Source organism: Erpetoichthys calabaricus, chromosome 14 (genome assembly GCF_900747795.2).
Source record: "Erpetoichthys calabaricus chromosome 14, fErpCal1.3, whole genome shotgun sequence".
Taxonomy (NCBI): Eukaryota; Metazoa; Chordata; class Cladistia; order Polypteriformes; family Polypteridae; genus Erpetoichthys; species Erpetoichthys calabaricus.
The window spans coordinates 26,745,036-26,765,151 of NC_041407.2; the positions used below are offsets into that span (position 1 = coordinate 26,745,036).

At 42.3% G+C, this 20,116-nt stretch overlaps 1 long non-coding RNA gene across 1 annotated transcript; it reads right to left on the minus strand.

Annotated features, from left to right (window-relative positions):
- Positions 1-5,742: 5,742 nt before the first annotated feature.
- LOC127530148 (uncharacterized) lies at positions 5,743-19,989 on the minus strand. Its single transcript, XR_007936656.1, has 3 exons — positions 19,843-19,989; positions 6,179-6,280; positions 5,743-5,782 (listed from the first exon to the last, which is right to left on the minus strand). It is a non-coding gene; the product is annotated as an uncharacterized LOC127530148 (long non-coding RNA).
- Positions 19,990-20,116: the final 127 nt, after the last annotated feature.

Sequence of the window (20,116 nt, forward strand, 5' to 3'; positions counted from 1 at the left end):
CTTTTCACATCGACTTTGACACCTGACCACTTCTTTTTTGAAATTCTTCTATTTTATATGTGCTTTTACCATTGTCTTTTAACAAAACACAGAATGGAAGGGGCTATTTATGCTGATTTGCATATTCAAATATGCTAAATTCTGGGAAGAGTCAGGATGGGGCTGTAGGTGCATGCATGTGTATTAAAGTTAACGTTGATTCAGATTTATAAGGGAGTGTGCGTGGAACTTTGCTTACACACAATTTTATGCATACAAATTTTTTTTGTGCATACGCACATTTCTTTTTTTGTCCATAGGCCATGTTTTAGTGTAAATTCTATGCATGGCGTTATACATGAAGCCCAAGGAGAGATTGTGGCACTATCTTCTAGCCATTTAGGAAGTGCCACAGTATAGAAATATACTGTTTATCATTGGTGTCCACTTCCTGGAGCTCAGCAAGGTGAGTGAGGTTAGAGAATAATACATGGCAACCAGACAAGGTGAAACAACAAGCCCAGTAGTAGGTACATCTGCCTGCTTCATATGGTAGGCATAGAATTTCATTTTGAGAAATCATCAGTTCCACCAGTGTGAGCTAAATGCTGCATAGCAGCTATAGAGAAAGTTAAAAGGATTACAGACAAAAAGGTTGGACACTAAGTGGCCATGTTTAATAGGTATTCCTGAGGATGTAAGGAATAACTCGGATTCCCAGTGGGTGGCAAAGTATTACATGATACCAAAGGCTTACCTAAAATCTGTATATAGTAGCACAACATTCAGAAGCAAGTATACAGTCCTGAGTAAGAGCCAATAATTCAGCAACTAGTGCAGAACAGGATGACATTTTCATGATATGGCTTTTGACTTATATTTTTACAGCCTTTTCCTTGGCCTCTAAAAATAATATGGATATCATTGTGAGGGAGTTTCAGAGGTCAAGGAGTCTAATAGTTAGAATTTTTTTTTGCGATTTTAGCATTTTTTTGACAAGGTTATTTTTGAAATACGTTTTCTGTAGTTCCGTTTTATTTTATTATGGGAACCACCATCATTTGCTGTTTTTTGTGCAGGGTTTCCAAGCTGTTGTTAGGTGTGTGTGATGGGTGACATTTTTACCACAACAGTATAGAGGATAGAGTCGTACACTTCGTGACTCTCCTGGTTTGTGGAAACATCAAAACAAAACAAAAAAATCCTTGTGTTATTATTCTTAAAGATACTGTATCTTTGGTTACAAATTATTTTCTGCCTTTTTTCTTTTATTTACATCTTGCATTTTTGTTTAGGCTACTTGAAATATTCTAGTTATTGACTCTCTCACTACATTTCTTAATCTACAGTTCTGTCTCACATATTGGCCTTTGTGTATTTAATTTCTGTCTTCAGGTTTTGGTCTTGGTTTGTGATCACCATTACAATTTATCCTCTGATTCCATCTTACTTCAAATTGCAGCCAGTACAAAAAGAAAATAAGGTGATTTAAGGGGAAAAAAAGCTGACAAGGCCCTAAAGGGTGAGTAACGGGAGGAACCATCTACAAAGACCACATTAGGGAGAGGTTTATCATGTAAATCTGGGACATTGGGAGGAGATTAGTGGAGCGAACCTATTCAGAGCAGTAGGGCACACTGCCTTTCTTTGTTGAATACAAAGGGAATTGAAAAGGTAGTTTGATATGTGGACTGGTGAAACACAATAAAAAGTGAGTGGCCAAAAGTGTGAGAAGGGCAATTACAGAGTGGCAGAGTAGTAATACGTTTTAGTGAATAAAGAGTTAAGGTTGGGCAGACTGAGTTATCAAACAAGTGGCAACAACTACATACAGATATGCGAGGAGAGTGAGGGCCATAACATCAAACTGGTACACATTGGCAGTGATGTTTGATAATGTCCTAAGTTCAATGTAGTTGTGAGACAATTATTTGCTCACCTGTAGGTGGGAAAAGACACCACATACTGAATTGCATAGCTCAAAAGAAAGCCTCTCATGTACTCTTACTGATACATGTGCCAAAGTGGTTCTTCAGAGTGATGCCATAAGGGAACCATTTTAAGTTCCCAGAAGAACCATCCACATAAAGGTCGAGAAAGAACCTTTATTTAGATTCCTAACAGGTTCCATAAACAAGCATAAACAGATGATAAGATTTATGAAATACCAATGGGTTCCTAATTTTAAATAATAACAATAATAATTCATTACAGGGCGGCGCAGTGGCGCAGTGGTAGTGCTGCTGCCTCGCAGTTAGGAGACCCGGGTTTGCTTCCCGGGTCCACCCTGCGTGGAGTTTGCATGTTCTCCCCGTGTCTGCGTGGGTTTCCTCCGGGCGCTCCGGTTTCCTCCCACGGTCCAAAGACATGCAGGTTAGGTGGATTGGCGATTCTAAATTGGCCCTAGTGTGTGCTTGGTGTGTGGGTGTGTTTGTGTGTGTCCTGCGGTGGGATTGGTTCCCTGCCTTGTGCCCTGTGTTGGCTGGGATTGGCTCCAGCAGACCCCCGTGACCCTGTGTTCGGATTCAGTGGGTTGGGAAATGGATGGATGGATTCATTACATTTATATAGCACTTCCACAGTCTCCTTACTGCAAATGGACTCTTTCTGCATATTATAATACAGGCTGAGTTCTGATTTTCTTTATCTGGTAATATTCTACTAGGAAGCCTTCTATACATACAAAAATCCTTTTTTATCCACATACTGTATTACAAATCTCTTCAAAGTCCAAAGACACAATCTGAAATTCCCAGAATGAAAAGGTTCATTGTCAAGTAATTGTTCTACAAGGAACCAAACAATCCAGTAAAATGCCACTTTAAAACCATTATTTTTAAGAGTGCACTGGAGTGCCCCTCCTAAATAACTAGAGGAAGATTTTGTTGAAAGATGGAATGAACCAAAAAGATCTGGGTCTCAGGCACTTGGAGGATCACACCTTCAGAGGTACAATAGGGTTTACAGAGGAGATGTCATCCTAGGACTTTTTCTGCAGTTTGTCTTGAAAACAGAGAAGAACAGTTCTGCCTCATTCCTCATTCCATTCCTGATGTGTGTGTGTGTTTCATTATTGCAATAATGTACTGCCCTGAACTTTATTGCCTTTTTCATTCTTCCATGCAACACAAGAACTTTTCTTTGCAATTTTGTTATCTAAACCATATGAGACTAAAGAAACAAATGGTGGTCTGCTATCAACTGTCAATGTCATCCTGGAATTATTTCAAATTGTTTCATGCAGTCAACTTCTCTCACTATTTCTGAGCACACCCCTAAATCTTTCTTCAATCAGTTTTCTTAGGGAACTATTAAAGTTTTTTTTTTTATACTTGTTACATCATATTGCCAAGTTCACACAGAAGTTCGTAGAAAAAGTCAATCATTTTACATTTTAGCCTTAGCATTGAAAATTTTCCATATGGTGAACCCATGGAAGCAATGCTTTTAAAATGTTTTTCCATATTTCTGCAATATAATAATAATAATAATAGTAATAATAATAATAATATATTTTATTGATTTAGTGTGTTTCCTGTTGCTGCATTAGTTACAATAATCACACTAAATATAATAATAATATCCTAAATCCACCTTAACAAAAGGACAAGTGTGTGTATTCTGTGTATACAGTACGTGTCAGTCTGGCTGCTATGACTCTGAAATTCCAGCAGATGTCGCATAACAAACATTCATTGTAATAAAATGTATGGCATTTATTGTTTCAACAGATGCATTTTATTACTATGAATATTTGTTATCCATGATCTGCTGGGATGAATGACCAATGCAATGCATTTTATCACTACATGCATTACAAAATACATTTCAATAGATGATACACTGCAAACATTAACACTGATGTCTACATTGATTACTTAGACGAGTTGCACAGCTAGTATTACAATAATATTCTAAATGTTATTTTGCACAGTTGTAAATTCAATGATTGATTTGAATAGATATTGTAAATCTTACTTTATATTCACTGTACCTTCCTTAGTTGTGACACAGTCATCTCACGAAGGGGTAGGTGTAGAGTGGTCAAGACGAACGGGGATGAGCATTCCCATTGCTGCCCTTCCCCAAATCTTGAGATATACCATGGTGGGGTGGGATTATGAAAGGCAAGATGGAACTAAAACCATCATTCTAATCATGATAACTTTCCATTTAGTTTTAACAGAAACACTGTTGCTTCGCCTGTTTCAACTTCTGATTTTTATTTCTACGCTTCCCTATTATTTCTTGACACTTTGCTCATGGCTTTCATTTATTTCATTTTTCCATTTCAAAGACGGCTATTAATTGTCACAATATATTCCCTTACAATCCACCAAATAAACCCAGAGATACCAATTTCATGATTCATTTATAACAGTACCCTTAATATGTTTACAAATTTTTCAGATGTTATTAACTTGCTAACCCATATCTATCTGATATTTTAGGCTGATGACTTTAGGTCTGGTAGACTGGACACTTTCAACAACCTTTTTGGAAGAAAAACCTGCTCTGCTGTAGCCTATGACGCGCTGCCTGTCTTTTAAATCCAGTGACTAAGATCGTCAAGGACTGCTTGGTGTCACTTTTTTAATCCCTTTTCCCCCATCAATCAGAGATGGTGACTTATTTACCGAACCTCTCAGAAAGCAATACTGCAGGTAACCTAGGATCTTGTGTGGGTGTGTGTGTGGGGAGGAAGTGTTACCTATTTACAGAGATGCCAGCTACTGTCACTTGTTTTTGTTTTATACTTGTATTAATTTTAAAAGTTACTCATGATTTGTATTTGTTAATTCATAATTGGTTTTGTTCACTTTCCTTTAAGAATATTATTCAGTTTGCTCTGATTAGTATATTCCTTTTTGCACTCTAGGTGTTAACTATGATATACAGTATTTGAAACATAAGAAATTAGAAAAATGAGAGGAGACCATTCAGCCCATCAAGCACATTTTTAGCTCATAGTTAAGCTGTCAAAAATTTTTTTTTTTCCTTTTTTTAAGTGATTATTTTTTACCTTAAATTTACAAACTGACAAAGGGTTGATAGTTCTTGACTTCTCCCAACTGGAGTTCAATTCAGTTTATTTTGATATGACTCGTTCTCAGGTAAAATAAAATATACAGTTTACAGATTATTAAATACAAAATGAGTGCACATAAAGGCACAGATTTGTTTAAACACACATAAAAAGAAAGTAATTTGAAACTGATTAACATAAATGAAAACCAACAATCTTAGTACATTTATTAATTTTTAAAGAATGGCCAGTTGACATAGTTAATGAATAGACTTGATTAGGGAGACAAATAACAGTTGAGCTGGAGGTTAGGAGGTAAAGATGTGTAGGAGGGTGAGCACACAAAAAGGTTTGGGTTTTATTTTAAGTATCCTCTGTTTTAATTTTAAATTGAGTTGTCTTGGAGTTGTAAATTGAATTTGTTGTATGGTGACTGAGAGACTTGCTTGCACCATGAAGTGTGGGAGGTGGACCCTCGTGTAGGAGTGGAACAGGAGGCTCTGGATCTGGACACTGTGCTAAGAAGGACGGTCGTAAAGAGAATCTGAATGTGACATGGCATGAAGGTTCCAGAATAAACTAAGTGTCCTGTTACCTTACCATGGATAGCGGTGTAGGATTCCTTTGGTCTGGTGGTTTCCTCTTTGTTTAGATTGTAGGGGCCAGTGGCCATATAGAAATGACAGAAACACCTGCACTAGCTTAGGTTTCATGAGAAATGGATACTTCTGCCGGTCTTGTGTCTGCTTGAAAATCCATTGTTTCATTTTATGGAACCTAAGACAAAAAGTGTGGTATATTAAGAAAAATAAAATGAATAAATCTGCTAAAAGTAACCAAGTCCTAGTACTCCAAGTATTTCAATAACTAGGTGCTATTGTTGGCTGGGTCGTGCTAGCCTGGTTATCCTGGAGGGGTTGTGCCAACTTTTTCCATGATGGGCCTGCCAATCTCCATTGGACAGCAAACCCCTTAGTGCTGGGTGTAGTCTGGTCTTTTTACTTTTGCCTGGGGACCATCCCAAGTCTGGTGGCATTCAGACACTCTTGCCCTTGCTCATCTGCCCAACGCCCATGTCACGTTTGGTCGCGAGGGGAGGATAACTCCTAGGGAGTTGCCTATTACCAGTAGGTAGCAACAGTGATGGCACAAATTAAAAAAAGTGGCCCATACTTTTTACATATGTTGGCTGGATGCCTTCTCAGGTTTTTTATTGCCGTTTAGGGCGTTGCCTGCCTCATGATTGTGGTATCTCCCTCCACTTTCGATACCAAACTATGGAAAAAATGAGTTGCACTTTTAGTTTTTTCAAGAGAATGCAAAGCCTTTTTCTTAAAAATAATTATAAGAACCATGTGTGTGTATTCATGTGTACATAGATTTAGAACGTTGCTCTTCCTGCCTTTTTTGATAAAAGAAACTTTGCATCTAAACTAAACAGAAGCCTGTTATTTCCAAGTCTGCAAACAGAATATTATAATTCTATAGGCTTTTAAAGTCTCTAATAGGATGTACTTTACCCGTGGGGGGTAAACGTTAACATTTAACATTATACAAAGTTATTGTCTGTTTTTTACCTGCATTATTATCAATCTTTAACTTAGTATTGTTTATTGTATCAGTATGCTGCTGCTGGAGAATGTGAATTTCCCATTGGGATTAATAAAGTACTGCGGCAGGTTGGCACACTGCCCAGGATTGGTTCCCTGCCTTGTGCCCTGTGTTGGCTGGGATTGGCTCCAGCAGACCCCCGTGACCCTGTGTTTGGATTCAACGGGTTGGAAAATGGATGGATGGATGGATGGATTAATAAAGTATCTATCTATCTATCTATCTATCTATCTATCTATCTATCTATCTATCTATCTATCTATCTATCTATCTATCTATCTATCTATCTATCTATCTACTAACCATCACCACATAAGTGTGGACAAGAATTACACTGTAACCTGAAAAGTGGGTATTTGGGTACAGCCAGGAACAACAAAGAAAAATGACGACAGTAGACTCACATTGGTGAATGCAGTCACACACAAGGCCAACGATTACACAGCTAAAATATTAAAACAAGGCAGACATAAGACATCACTAAAAGTGCTATTTGCAGAAGTTAAAGGTTCAAGTCTCCTATGCCAAAACATACCAACAGCCCTCTGCTGCTGAGCTGTTTGTTCCTCATTATTGGTGTATGATGGTGTTTGATGTATGGCACCCAAATAGCCTTTGCTAATTTCAATTTCACACAGTCCAAACAAGCATGTGTGCTGGCAGATTTGTAATTAGCATGTTCAAAGTAGTACACTGCAATGGATTTATTGGAAGGTGTCCAAGCTTACTGTCATTGCTTGCAGGCTGCATCTCTGCAATGTGCTGTATTTCAGTTGATAACCATAGTACTTAATTGCTTTTAAATTTACACATACCGTGCCCTGCAATGCACAGAATGTATCCTGATTTTTGGAAATCATTTAAACTGGCCCTGGGTGAGTGTGAGTTGACAACTGTGCTATTGCTTTACTAGAAGAAGCATGACTTTGTTTCAGTGGGTGAGGCTATGATGTATGTGTATGTGAGAGAATATTTAGACATCCCAAATCTTTGTCTGTCTTTAGCCAACCATAATCTTATAACCTGATAACTTTACTTTCCCAGATTCTCTATATGAAGATAGAATTGATGAGGCAGTGAAGGACTGAATTTTATAAGGAACTTAGAAATCTGTGATTTGTGCTCATACATTTAGTGTCTATTATGCATTTGTGATATTTTATAGAACTTGCATATTAAATACTGCCAGCTATCAAAAACAGAAACAGCTATGTTTGCATGTATTTGTATACCACACATGTAACAGGAGCCTTTGTAAAAAAACGAAAAAAACAAAAAGAAAACCCATTGAATTATAAAAGATCATTTATTTGTAAGTGTGAAACAACTAGCTTTAAATAACATTTGTACTAGTAGCATCATAAAATGAACAATGCAGGATCAGGTAACAGATAAATTAATGCTGCTGCTTGGGTTTAAATCCTGGTGGCTCGCTTCCTCTTTGGAGCTTGCACATTTTTCCCTGTGTCCCAAAGAATGTGCATGTTAGACAGTTCTAAACTGGTCCTCTATGAGTGTGGGACTGCACATAAATCGAGTTATTCAATTGACTGTCACCCTGACTAGTGCTGGATCCTGGCTTACGACCAATGCTACCCATATAAGCCCCCTGTGACTCTGAATTGAATCAAGTGCGATTATGAATACATTTGCTCTGTTTGTTTATTGCACATGATACAAGTACACAGGTAGAACCTGGTTGGGGGGTGGGGGTGGTCTAGGGAGGAAATCCAGATGTCGCAAAGCTTACTTTGCTTTATTACAAGAAAGGATCCAGAGTTCAAAGAAAGATGTCCCACCCATGAAGGTCAACAGAAATGAACTCCAAAAAGTCCTTCTCAGTAAGGTCCCCCTAATGGCCAATTAAACTTTTGGTCAGGTGACCCTGGAGAGGAATAAAAAGGAAGGGTAGGGACAGATTTCAGTCAGTTCATTTCTGTCTTAAGAATGGGAAGGGAGGAGGTTACAATATGAGGATCCTAACCCTGGAAATTAGGAATGGCAAACAAGGACTAAGCTACAATAAGATTGTTCATCATTATGCAACAACTCTGTAAGTAACTTGTGGCTAGATAGGTGAAAGCCTTACTGATAAACTGTGGATGTATTTCATGTGTTTATTTGTGTAACTAAGATGGAATATATCAAACCATACTATTCTTTTAAACACATGAAGCACTCATAAAATTTGGATGAACTGTTCTTTTCCATCCACCCACCAATTCAGATATTGCTCATTACATTTTCACCTTTTTGTAACACTGGTGATTGGGTCACAACGTCATTATCGATTTAAGCACAGATTCTGATTATTTAATGTTCAAAATGTTGGGAATAGTTGATTTTAACATGGTGTCTGTATGTGTGTATGTAGAAACGTGGATAATTATAACTTCCGAGAAACTTACCTATCTTTCTCAAACATTTTCAAGTTGTATCCTGTTTGCTTTGTTACAGTCTCCAGGTCTATTGTTTTTGGTCCAGTACTTTTTTCCATAATATTCAAAAACAGTGTGACCTATGTCCAACAATAACTGCCATAGAAATTGTTTACTTTAACCAGGATTTTTGTAGTCTGCTTAGTTTAGTCATAGGACCAGGGCTGTTGATTTACAAAACTGTTACACAAGTAGCTTTTTAGGTACATATTTAAAGGTACATGTATGCACATGCACTCACGCACTGAAAGAAATCCATAAGTAAAGGTAGTTAACAGCTTTTTGCCAACTGTCTCCTGGACAATGAAGAGAAAGAAATGAACTCACACAAACACACACACACATATGCCTAAATCTGTAAACATTAACGTGCACAGTGGAACTACGCCACCCCACTGTATCAATCTGTCTATTTGTGCAGCTTGTTTATATCATTTGAACAAATGTGTTTTGTTTCAAGTGAAATATTTATTTAAGTGTTCAGCTCATTCAATTTCCTGTTCATTTTATTCCACGTTTATTTGTGTAATAACAAATATAAATTAATATAATTGATTTCATATTATTGTACAGTACACTCTATTGTATTGTAAAATAGTCCATTGAGTTATTTCCTGCAGTGCCACTAAAGTGAAATTTACATGGAAGTACTGTATGAACCATTAAATACAGATGTTTTATTTAATAAATAATTTTGTTAACAGTGAGTGATATTTAAAAATATGAAATAATAGAATGCAGTTACCTGTGTTAGTAGACAATATTAATATTAATTAATATTATGCATCCGGCGCCGCCGTGAGTGGCAGCCTTTTCAGCAGCTCCGTGTATGACTGTATATGTATGTGTACTTTTCTACTTTTATTTTTCTATTTTTATTTATTGATCACTCCTACCACTTTATTTTATGTGGATTCCTTCCCTGGACACACTTACTTTTACAACGTGGGCATGGATTTTAACACGCCGAGACTCACCTATTCAAGTACTCAACTTCGGGCGCTGAGAACAAATGTCAGTGCCGGTGTGGTTCCATATTTACCCGACGAGGTAAGAAGGCGGTATCGTGGCAGCAGAGCCGGCACTAAGCTAAAAAAGAAGCGGCTTGCGAGAAAGTGGCGTTTCAAGCCTTCGGTGCCTTCTGTGATTCTGGGGAATGTAAACTCAATCTCAAATAAGATCGACGAACTGGCTGCGCTGGTGAAAAATGTAAGGACCTACAGAGAATGCAGTTTGTTGTGTTTCTGCGAAACGTGGCTAAATAACACCATCCCAGATGCCAACGTGGAGCTACCCGGGTTTAGCACAGTTAGAGCGGACAGAGATGCAAGTACCTGTGGTAAGCACAAAGGAGGAGGACTCGCTCTCTATGTTAATACACGGTGGTGTCACTCTGGACATGTTAACGTCAAAATCTCCACTTGCTGCAGGGATATCGAACTGTTGGCCGTAAGTTTACGTCCCTACTACTTGCCCAGAGAGTTTGGACACGTCATTGTTGTCGTCGTGTACATACCTCCTCGGGCGGACGAGGAATCAGCGAGTGACATCATCCATTCCGCTGTTGCTAAGTTACAAACGCAGCACCCTGAGGCGCTTGTGCTAATCGCTGGAGACTTTAACCATGTGACGCTGGACAAAACATTGCCTGCATTCTCCCAGTATGTGGACTGTAACACCCGGGGAAATAAGACTATTGATTTACTGTATGCAAACGTTAAAGACGCATACAGCGCCACCCCGCTGCCTGCGCTTGGGAAAGGAGATCATAACCTGGTTCTGCTTCAGCCTCACTACAAACCAAAAGTGAGAGTCCTACCTGTAACCACACGATCATTCAGGAAGTGGACCCTGGAGGCTGAGAATACTCTGAGAGAACTTTTTGGAACTACAGACTGGGATATCCTGCAGGGATCTCATAATGAGAACATTGAGGAAGTTGTTGACTGCACTACTGACTACATCAACTTCTGTATGGACATTGTAGTTCCAGTAAGAACAGTATGCTGCTATGCTGACAACAAGCCATGGATTACAAGTGACATCAAGGGCCTTTTGAATCAGAAGAAAAGGGCTTTTAAAGACGGTGATCAGCATGAGCTCAAGCGCGTGCAGAAGGAACTCCGAGTCCAACTCAGGGCGGCGAAGGAGCAGTACAGGAGAAAGCTGGAGCAGAAGTTGCAGAATAACAGCATGAAGGAAGTGTGGGATGGGATGAAGATCATCACTGGCTGCAGCTCGAAGCGGGGTACCACCATTGAGAGAGACGTGAAGAGAGCAAACCAAATTAACAACTTTTTTAACAGGTTTGACCACCCTAACCCACTCTCACTCTCACCTCGGAGTACTGCACCCTCCACCCATCCTTCTGCTGATACCAGCATAGGAAAGACATCCCCACCCATAATTACAACAGCGCAAGTGAGCAGAGAGCTGAGGAGACTTCGTGCCAGCAAAGCAGCGGGTCCAGATGGAGTATCGCCACGACTGCTGAAGGTCTGTGCATCGGAGCTGGGGGGTCCTCTACAGCGCATCTTCAACCTGAGCCTGGAACAGGGGAGAGTCCCGAGGCTTTGGAAAACATCTTGTATCACCCCAGTCCCAAAGGTATCACGTCCTAGTGAGCTGAATGACTTTCGGCCTGTTGCTCTGACATCACATGTGATGAAGACCATGGAGAGGCTGCTGCTTCACCACCTTAGGCCACAGGTTCAACACGCCCTTGACCCTCTGCAGTTTGCATATCAGGAGAAGGTGGGAGCGGAAGATGCCATCATCTATATGCTACACCGATCCCTCTCTCACTTGGACAGAGGCAGTGGTGCTGTAAGAATTATGTTTCTAGACTTCTCTAGCGCCTTCAACACAATCCAACCTCTGCTCCTTAGGGACAAGCTGACAGAGATGGGATTAGATTCATACCTAGTGGCATGGATCGTGGACTATCTTAAAGACAGACCTCAGTATGTGCATCTTGGGAACTGCACGTCTGACATTGTGGTCAGCAACACAGGAGCGCCACAAGGGACTGTACTTTCTCCGGTCCTGTTCAGCCTATATACATCGGACTTCCAATACAACTCGGAGTCCTGCCATGTGCAAAAGTTCGCTGATGACACTGCTATCGTGGGCTGTATCAGGAATGGGCTGGAGGAGGAGTATAGGGACCTAATCAATGACTTTGTTAAATGGTCCGACTCAAACCACCTACACCTGAACACCAGCAAAACCAAGGAGCTGGTGGTGGATTTTAGGAGGCCCAGACCCCTCATAGACCCAGTGATCATCAAAGGTGACTGTGTGCAGATGGTGCAGACCTATAAATATCTGGGAGTGCAGCTGGATGATAAATTAGACTGGACTGCCAATACTGATGCGCTGTGCAAGAAAGGACAAAGCCGGTTATACTTCCTTAGAAGGCTGGCTTCCTTCAACATCTGCAATAAGATGCTGCAGATGTTCTATCAAACAGTTGTGGCGAGCGCCCTCTTCTACGCAGTGGTGTGCTGGGGAGGCAGCATTAAGAGGAAAGACGCCTCACGCCTGGACAAACTGGTGAGGAAGGCAGGCTCTATTGTTGGCATGGAGCTGGACAGTTTAACATCTGTGGCAGAGCGAAGGGCGCTCAGCAGGCTCCTATCAATTATGGAGAATCCACTGCATCCATTAAATAATGTCATCTCCAGACAGAAGAGCAGCTTCAGCGACAGACTGCTGTCACTGTCCTGCTCCACAGACAGATTGAGGAGATCGTTCCTCCCCCAAACTATGCGACTCTTTAATTCCACCAGGGGGGGTAAACGTTAATATTTAACATTATACATAGTTATTGTCTGTTTTTTTCACCTGTATTATTATCATTCTTTAATTTAATATTATTTATTGTATCAGTATGCTGCTGCTGAAGAATGTGAATTTCCCATTGGGATTAATAAAGTATCTATCTATCTATCTATCTATCTAAAACACGTTTTTTTAGCAGTACTGTAAGAAGCGTGGCCGAGAGACAGGTACACATGGAAAAACAAAGAGACCACAAACGATGTGCAGGTTTGAGCCCTCAGACAGCAGGGTGTATTTATTGTTTAACATCAGAACATAGAAAAAGATGATTGCAAAACCATAGTGTACCTATACAAAAGCTGTTAGGTGGCATGGAGAATGCCACCCGACACAAAGAAATATGTTGCTAAACACCAGGGCAGGTTGTGTTTCAGTTTGCATTGTCCCCCCTGCACCAGCCAACTTGTGCCCAGCTCTTCACTATTTTTTTCCCCCACATTTCAGGGCTCCCAACTTTTGCCTCCTTGTCCGCAGTTCCTTAGCTACTCCATCCAGCTCCCATAATCCACACAGAGGTTGCTTCTCACTTTCACCTTCTGCCACCATAATCAGCAGACCTCCTGACCCTTGCAGTCTATCTAAAGGACGTTTGGTATTTCTCAAATCAAAATATTTTTTTTTCACAATCATTAAAGATGTTAATTTGTCACATTAAATTACCTTCTAAAGTGAAGTATATTTTATAAATCAAAAAACAAAAATAACTATCCCACTCTTGCATTTTATAATGGAGCTTCTGGGTACTGGGGTCCCATTGGGGAAAAATGCCTTAAAACTAATCAAATACATCCACTTTGAAGTAGCAAAGGTTTTAATTTAAGGAGAATGTGTTAGACATTAATGAGGCATACTTTTGGCAACAAACATAAACTAGAAAAATCAATTTTAACAGATTCTTGATACTATTTTTTTGAGGTAAGGATATGTTTTTACTCGTTTTCCCCAGCAGGCATCATGGATGAAGTTATTAAAAACCCCACCCACCATTGCTAAGCTGTATTTTGCTTATTATCCTACTTTTGCATTTTTCATATTGTGTTCAATGTTACAGACATAAATAAATGTAGAAATAATTAAATCAATATATAAAAAGTAATCTATAAAAGCAATTCATGACAAAATTAATTACTTTTTTTCACATATCGTCCATTCATCTTCCTAACCCACAGATCCAGGACAGGGCTTCAGGAGCCTGTCCTGGTGTCATTTTTACATCACTCTGCTGTCTATGAGTGCTACCAAGTATGGAGGAAAACAACATTTTGAACAAAATAAAATAAATCAATAAATTCACAAATATATGCATTATGAAATGTTACAATAAATAAATGGCAGAGCGACGGGCACTGAGCAGGCTCCTGTCAATAATGGAGAATCCACTGCATCCACTAAACAGTATCATCTCCACACAGAGGAGCAGCTTCAGCGACAGACTGCTGTCACTTTCCTGCTCCACTGACAGACTGAGGAGATCGTTCCTCCCCCACACTATGTGACTCTTCAATTCCACCTGGGGGAGGGGGGTAAACGTTAACATTATTCAAAGTTATTGTCTGTCTGTATACCTGCATTGTTATCACTCTTTAATTTAATATTTTCTTTATCAGTATGCTGCTGCTGTCTATCTATCTATCTATCTATCTATCTATCTATCTATCTATCTATCTATCTATCTATCTATCTATCTATCTATCTATCTAAAAACACAGTGATATGTGAGCAGTGGTATCCCCTGTGCAGAGTTTGAATGTTCTGCCTGTGTGTGCATGGGATTCTTCCAGTTTTCTCCCACAGTCCAAAGACATGCGGGTTAGGTGAATTGTCATTGCTAAACTGGCCTGTTTGTGTTTGCCTTGTGATAGACTGGCACCCTGTCCTGATGTTGCTCCTACCTTGAACCCTATGCCTGCTGGGATAGATAGACTCCAACTGCCCCTGACCCTGGATAAGTGGGTTAAGAAAATGAATGAATGGCTGGCTATTCCTATCATGCATTACAAATGAAGCAAGCAATAGGTATGTTCTTAAATTATGGAATACAAAACTATTCTATGACTAAAATAAAGGTCTTTTAGACATTTAATTGAAGTGTTGTTACTAGTGGTGGACCTACATTTTTGGGACCCTAAAGCTTGAACTGTTTGGGGGCCCCTTTGCAACCAGCAACAAGGTCTGGGCAACAACTGCTCATAAAACAATGGGCTTAGGCTAATTTTACACTTTTTCACCTTTAATACTCGCCTTACCTTTCTAAATGTAACCTTTATTTTTGAGCAGCGCCAATTAAAATGTTGTATCCTTAAGAACCCTTTATTGAAAAACATTCCTGTCTAGATTGTTATCATGATTGCTATCACATTGAAAAGACAATCACAATGCTAACTTGATTCAAATTAGCATTGAGATTGCCTTTTTAATAGCTCCCCATTTTTGTTATAAGTCATCTATTGGTGTATCTACCAAAGAAGATGTTTTTATTACTTTTTAATTTTTGCTGTATTTTAATTGTACATAGGTAGAATTGTTATTTTTGTAATAGTATATTACAAATTATTAATTTAAATAAAATGATACTGAAATGTCCGTTACAATGACTGTAAGCAAGGAAATATGCTTTAATTTTTTTTCGATTATGGCTTACCCAAGATAAATAACTTTAATAAAAATGTTCATCCATCCATCCATCCATTTTCCAACCCGCTGAATCCAAACACAGGGTCACGGGGGTCCGCCGGAGCCAATCCCAGCCAACACAGGGCACAAGGCAGGAACCAATCCTGGGCAGGGTGCCAACCCACCGCAAGACACACACACAAACACACCCACACACCAAGCACACACTAAGACCAATTTAGAATCGCCAATCTACCTAACCTGCATGTCTTTGGACTGTGGGAGGAAACCGGAGCGCCCGGAGGAAATCCACGCAGACACGGGGAGAACATGCAAACTCCACGCAGGGTGGACCCGGGAAGCGAACCCAGGTCCCCAGGTCTCCCAACTGCGAGGCAGCAGCGCCACCCACTGCGCCACCATGCCGCCCTAAAAATGTTCATTTATGTCATAAATGTTAATGTTTTAAATTGCATAATCATTTTATATTAAACTGGTCCTAGGTGAGGGATGAGACAAAGAGCGGTTCAACAAACCTCCAATGGTGAATCAAAACTTTGGACGACGTTTTCCCTTGCCCGGACATGGGTCACCGGGGCCGATGGCGAGCGCCTGGTGGCCAGGCCTGCACCCATGGGGCTCAGCCGGGCACAGCCCGAAGAAGTAACATGGGTCCCCCTTCCCATGGGCTCACCACCTATGGGAGGGGCCAAGGAGGTCGGGTGCAGTGTGAGTTGGGTGGTGGCCGAAGGCGGGGACCTTGGCGATCTGATCCTCGGCCACAGAAACTGGCTCTTGGGATGTGGAATGTCACCTCTCTGAAGGGGAAGGAGCCTGAGCTAGTGTGTGGGGTCGAGAGGTTCCGGCTAGATATAGTCTGACTCACCTTGACGCACAGCTTGGACTCTGGAACCAATCTCCTTGAGAGGGGCTGGACTCTCTACCACTCTGGAGTTGCCCCCGGTAAGAGGCGCCGAGCGGGTGTGGGCATACTTATTGCCCCCCGACTTAGAGCCTGTTCATTGGGGTTTACCCCGGTGGATGAGAGGGTAGCCTTCCTCCGCCTTCGGGTGGGGGGACGGGTCCTAACTGTTGTTTGTGCGTATGCACCGAACAGCAGTTCGGAGTACCCACCCTTTTTGGAGTCCCTGGAGGGGGTGCTACAGGGCATACCTTCTGGGGGCACCCTCGTTCTGCTGGGAGACTTCAATGCTCACGTGGGCAATGACAGTGAGACCTGGAAGGGCGTGATTGAGAGGAATGGCCCCCCCGATCTGAACCCGAGCGGTGTTTTGTTATTGGACTTCTGTGCTCGTCACGGATTGTCCATAACGAACACCATGTTCAAGCATAGGGGTGTTCATATGTGTACTTGGCACCAGGACACCCTAGGCCTCAGTTCGATGATCGACTTTGTGGTCGTGTCGTTGGACCTGCGGCCACATATCTTGGACACTTGGGTGAAGAGAGGGGCGGAGCTGTCAACTGATCACCACCTGGTGGTGAGTAGGCTTCGATGGTGGGGGAGGATGCCGGTCAGGCCTGGTAGGGCCAAACGTGTTGCGAGGGTCTGCTGGGAACGTCTGGCAGAGTCCCCTGTCAGAAGCAGCTTCAACTCCCACCTCCGGCAGAGGGAGGTGGGAGACATTGAGTCCGAATGGGCCATGTTCTGTGCCTCTATTGTTGAGGCGGCTGACCGGAGCTGTGGTCGTAACGTGGTCGGTGCCTGTTGTGGCGGCTATCCCCGAACCCATTGGTGGACACCGGCGGTGAGGGATGTCGTCAAGCTGAAGAAGGAGTCCTACAGGACCTTTTTGTCCTGTGGGACTCTGGAGGCAGATGATAGGTACCGGCAGGCCAAGCGGAATGTGGCTTTGGTGGTTGCTGAGGCAAAAACTCGGGCGTGGGAGGAGTTTGGGGAGGCCATGGAGAACGACTTTCGGACGGCTTTGAGGAGATTCTGGTCCACCATCCGGCGTCTCAGGAGGGGGAAGCAGTGCAGTGTCAACACTGTATATGGTGGGGATGGTGCACTGCTGACCTCGACTCAGGACGTTGTGGGTCGGTGGGGGGAGTACTTCGAAGACCTCCTCAATCCCACTAACATGTCTTCCAATGAGGAAGCAGAGCCTGGGGACTTGGAGATGGGCTCCCCCATCTCTGGGACTGAGGTTACCGAGGTGGTCAAAAAACTCCTTGGTGGTCGGGCCCCGGGGGTGGATGAGATACGCCCGGAGTTCCACAAGGCTCTGGATGTTGTAGGACTGTCTTGGTTGACACGCCTCTGCAACATTGCATAGACATCAGGGACAGTGCCTCTGGATTGGCAGACTGGGGTGGTGGTCCCCCTCTTTAAGAAGGGGGACGGGAGGGTGTGTTCAAACTACAGAGGGATCACACTCCTCAGCCTCCCTGGAAGAGTCTATTCAGGGGTCCTGGAGAGGAGGGTTCATCGGATAGCCGAACCTCAGATTCAGGAGGAACAGTGTGGTTTTCGTCCTGGTCGTGGAACAGTGGACCAGCTCTACACCCTTAGCAGGGTCCTGGAGGGTGCATGGGAGTTTGCCCAACCAGTCTACATGTGTTTTGTGGACTTGGAAAAGGCGTTTGACCATGTCCCTCGGGGAATCCTGTGGGGGGTACTCCGAGAGTATGGGGTACCGGACCCCCTGATAAGGGCTGTTCGGTCTCTGTACGATCGGTGCCAGAGCTTGGTCCGCATTGCCGGCAGTAAGTCGAACCCGTTTCCAGTGAGAGTTGGACTCCGCCAGGGCTGCTCTTTGTCACCGATTCTGTTCATAACTTTTATGGACAGAATTTCCAGGCGCAGCCAGGGCGTTGAGGGGGTCCGGTTTGGGGGATTCAGGATTGGGTCACTGCTTTTTGCAGATGATGTTGTCCTATTTGCTTCATCAGGCCATGATCTTCAGCTCTCTCTGGATCGGTTCGCAGCTGAGTGTGAAGCGGCTGGGATGGGAATCAGCACCTCCAAATCCGAGACCATGGTCCTCAGCCGAAAAAGGGTGGAATGCCCTCTCAGGGTTGGGAGCAAGATCCTGCCCCAAGTGGAGGGGTTCAAGTATCTTGGGATCTTGTTCACGAGTGAGGGAAGAATGGAGCGTGAGATCGACAGGCAGATCGGTGTGGCATCCGCAATGATGCGGGCTCTGCATCGGTCTGTCGTGGTGAAAAAGGTGCTGAGCCGCAATGCAAAGCTCTCAATTTACCGGTTGATCTATGTTCCTACCCTCACCTATGGTCATGAGCTATGGGTAGTGACTGAAAGAACGAGATCGCGAATACAAGCAGCTGAAATGAGTTTCCTCCACAGGGTGTCTGGGCTCTCCCTTAAAGATAGGGTGAGAAGCTCAGTCATCCGGGAGGGACTCAGAGTAGAGCCACTGCTCCTCCACATCGAGAGGAGTCAGATGAGGTGGCTCGGGCATCTGATCAGGATGCCTCCTGGACGCCTCCCTGGTGAGGTGTTCCGGGCACATCTAACCGGGAGGAGGCCCTGGGGAAGACCCAGGACACGCTGGAGGGACTATGTCTCTCGGCTGGCCTGGGAACGCCTTGGGATTCTCCCGGAAGAGCTAGAAGAAGTGGCTGGGGAGAGGGAAGTCTGGGCATCTCTGCTCAAGCTGCTGCCCCTGCGACCCGATCTCGGATAAGCGGAAGAGGATGGATGGATGGATGGATTTTATATTAAATATCTTTAGAATGAAACTTCCTTAATTTGGTCATTTTTTTAATTTATGGCTACGTGATACTTTAATAACCTAATTTTTAATTTAACTATTATTTTGTACTGAATTACAATATATTATTTTTTAAAAAGCCTTCTCATACAGTAGACCCTCAAATATTTTAAGTAATGTGGAGTAGTCACTTCTGGGGGGGTCAGCTCTGGGATTATGGACCCTGAAGCTTAAGCTTCATCAGTTCCACAGTAGATTCACCCCTGGTTATTAGTTGCACAGTCTTCACAAAGGTGAAGGTACAGGCCCCCAAGCCTGTCTCTATATATTAAGAGACTTTAAGTCAGTAAGATATGGGAACAATGGGCACTGGCCCCTGGAGTACACGGGCCCACAATGTTTCTGAAGCCTATATATATATATTTGTTTTTTTATCAAAACAGGGGCAAGCGCACTATTTTGCCCGGAAGCCTATGGTGCTGTTAAGACTGCCCAGCGTTTAATAACTTGTTTTAAATAATTTTGGCCTTCCACACACTTCAGGAGCCATAACGAATGAATAAGCAGCTTGATTTCAAACATGTTCCCATTAAACAGTATATGAAACCTTACAGGGTGGTACATGGGTAATTACTCATATCGAAAAAAGTTACAAGACGGTTTTGTGCGCCTTGTTATGCTTCACAGTACGTCATTTTTCTTCCAACTATGTCATCTGCCTATTGGATCAGCCTAACTCTTAATCAAAATTTTCATGTTATAGTACTTTCACAATTTTGTATACATGCTTACACGTTATTCTATATAACCAAAAAAAAAACGAATATTTTAACGAAATTGGGCATTTTATGACGCGCGACAGCTGGATACAATTGATTCGTTTTACGTGCCTCACACCACCGCCGGTT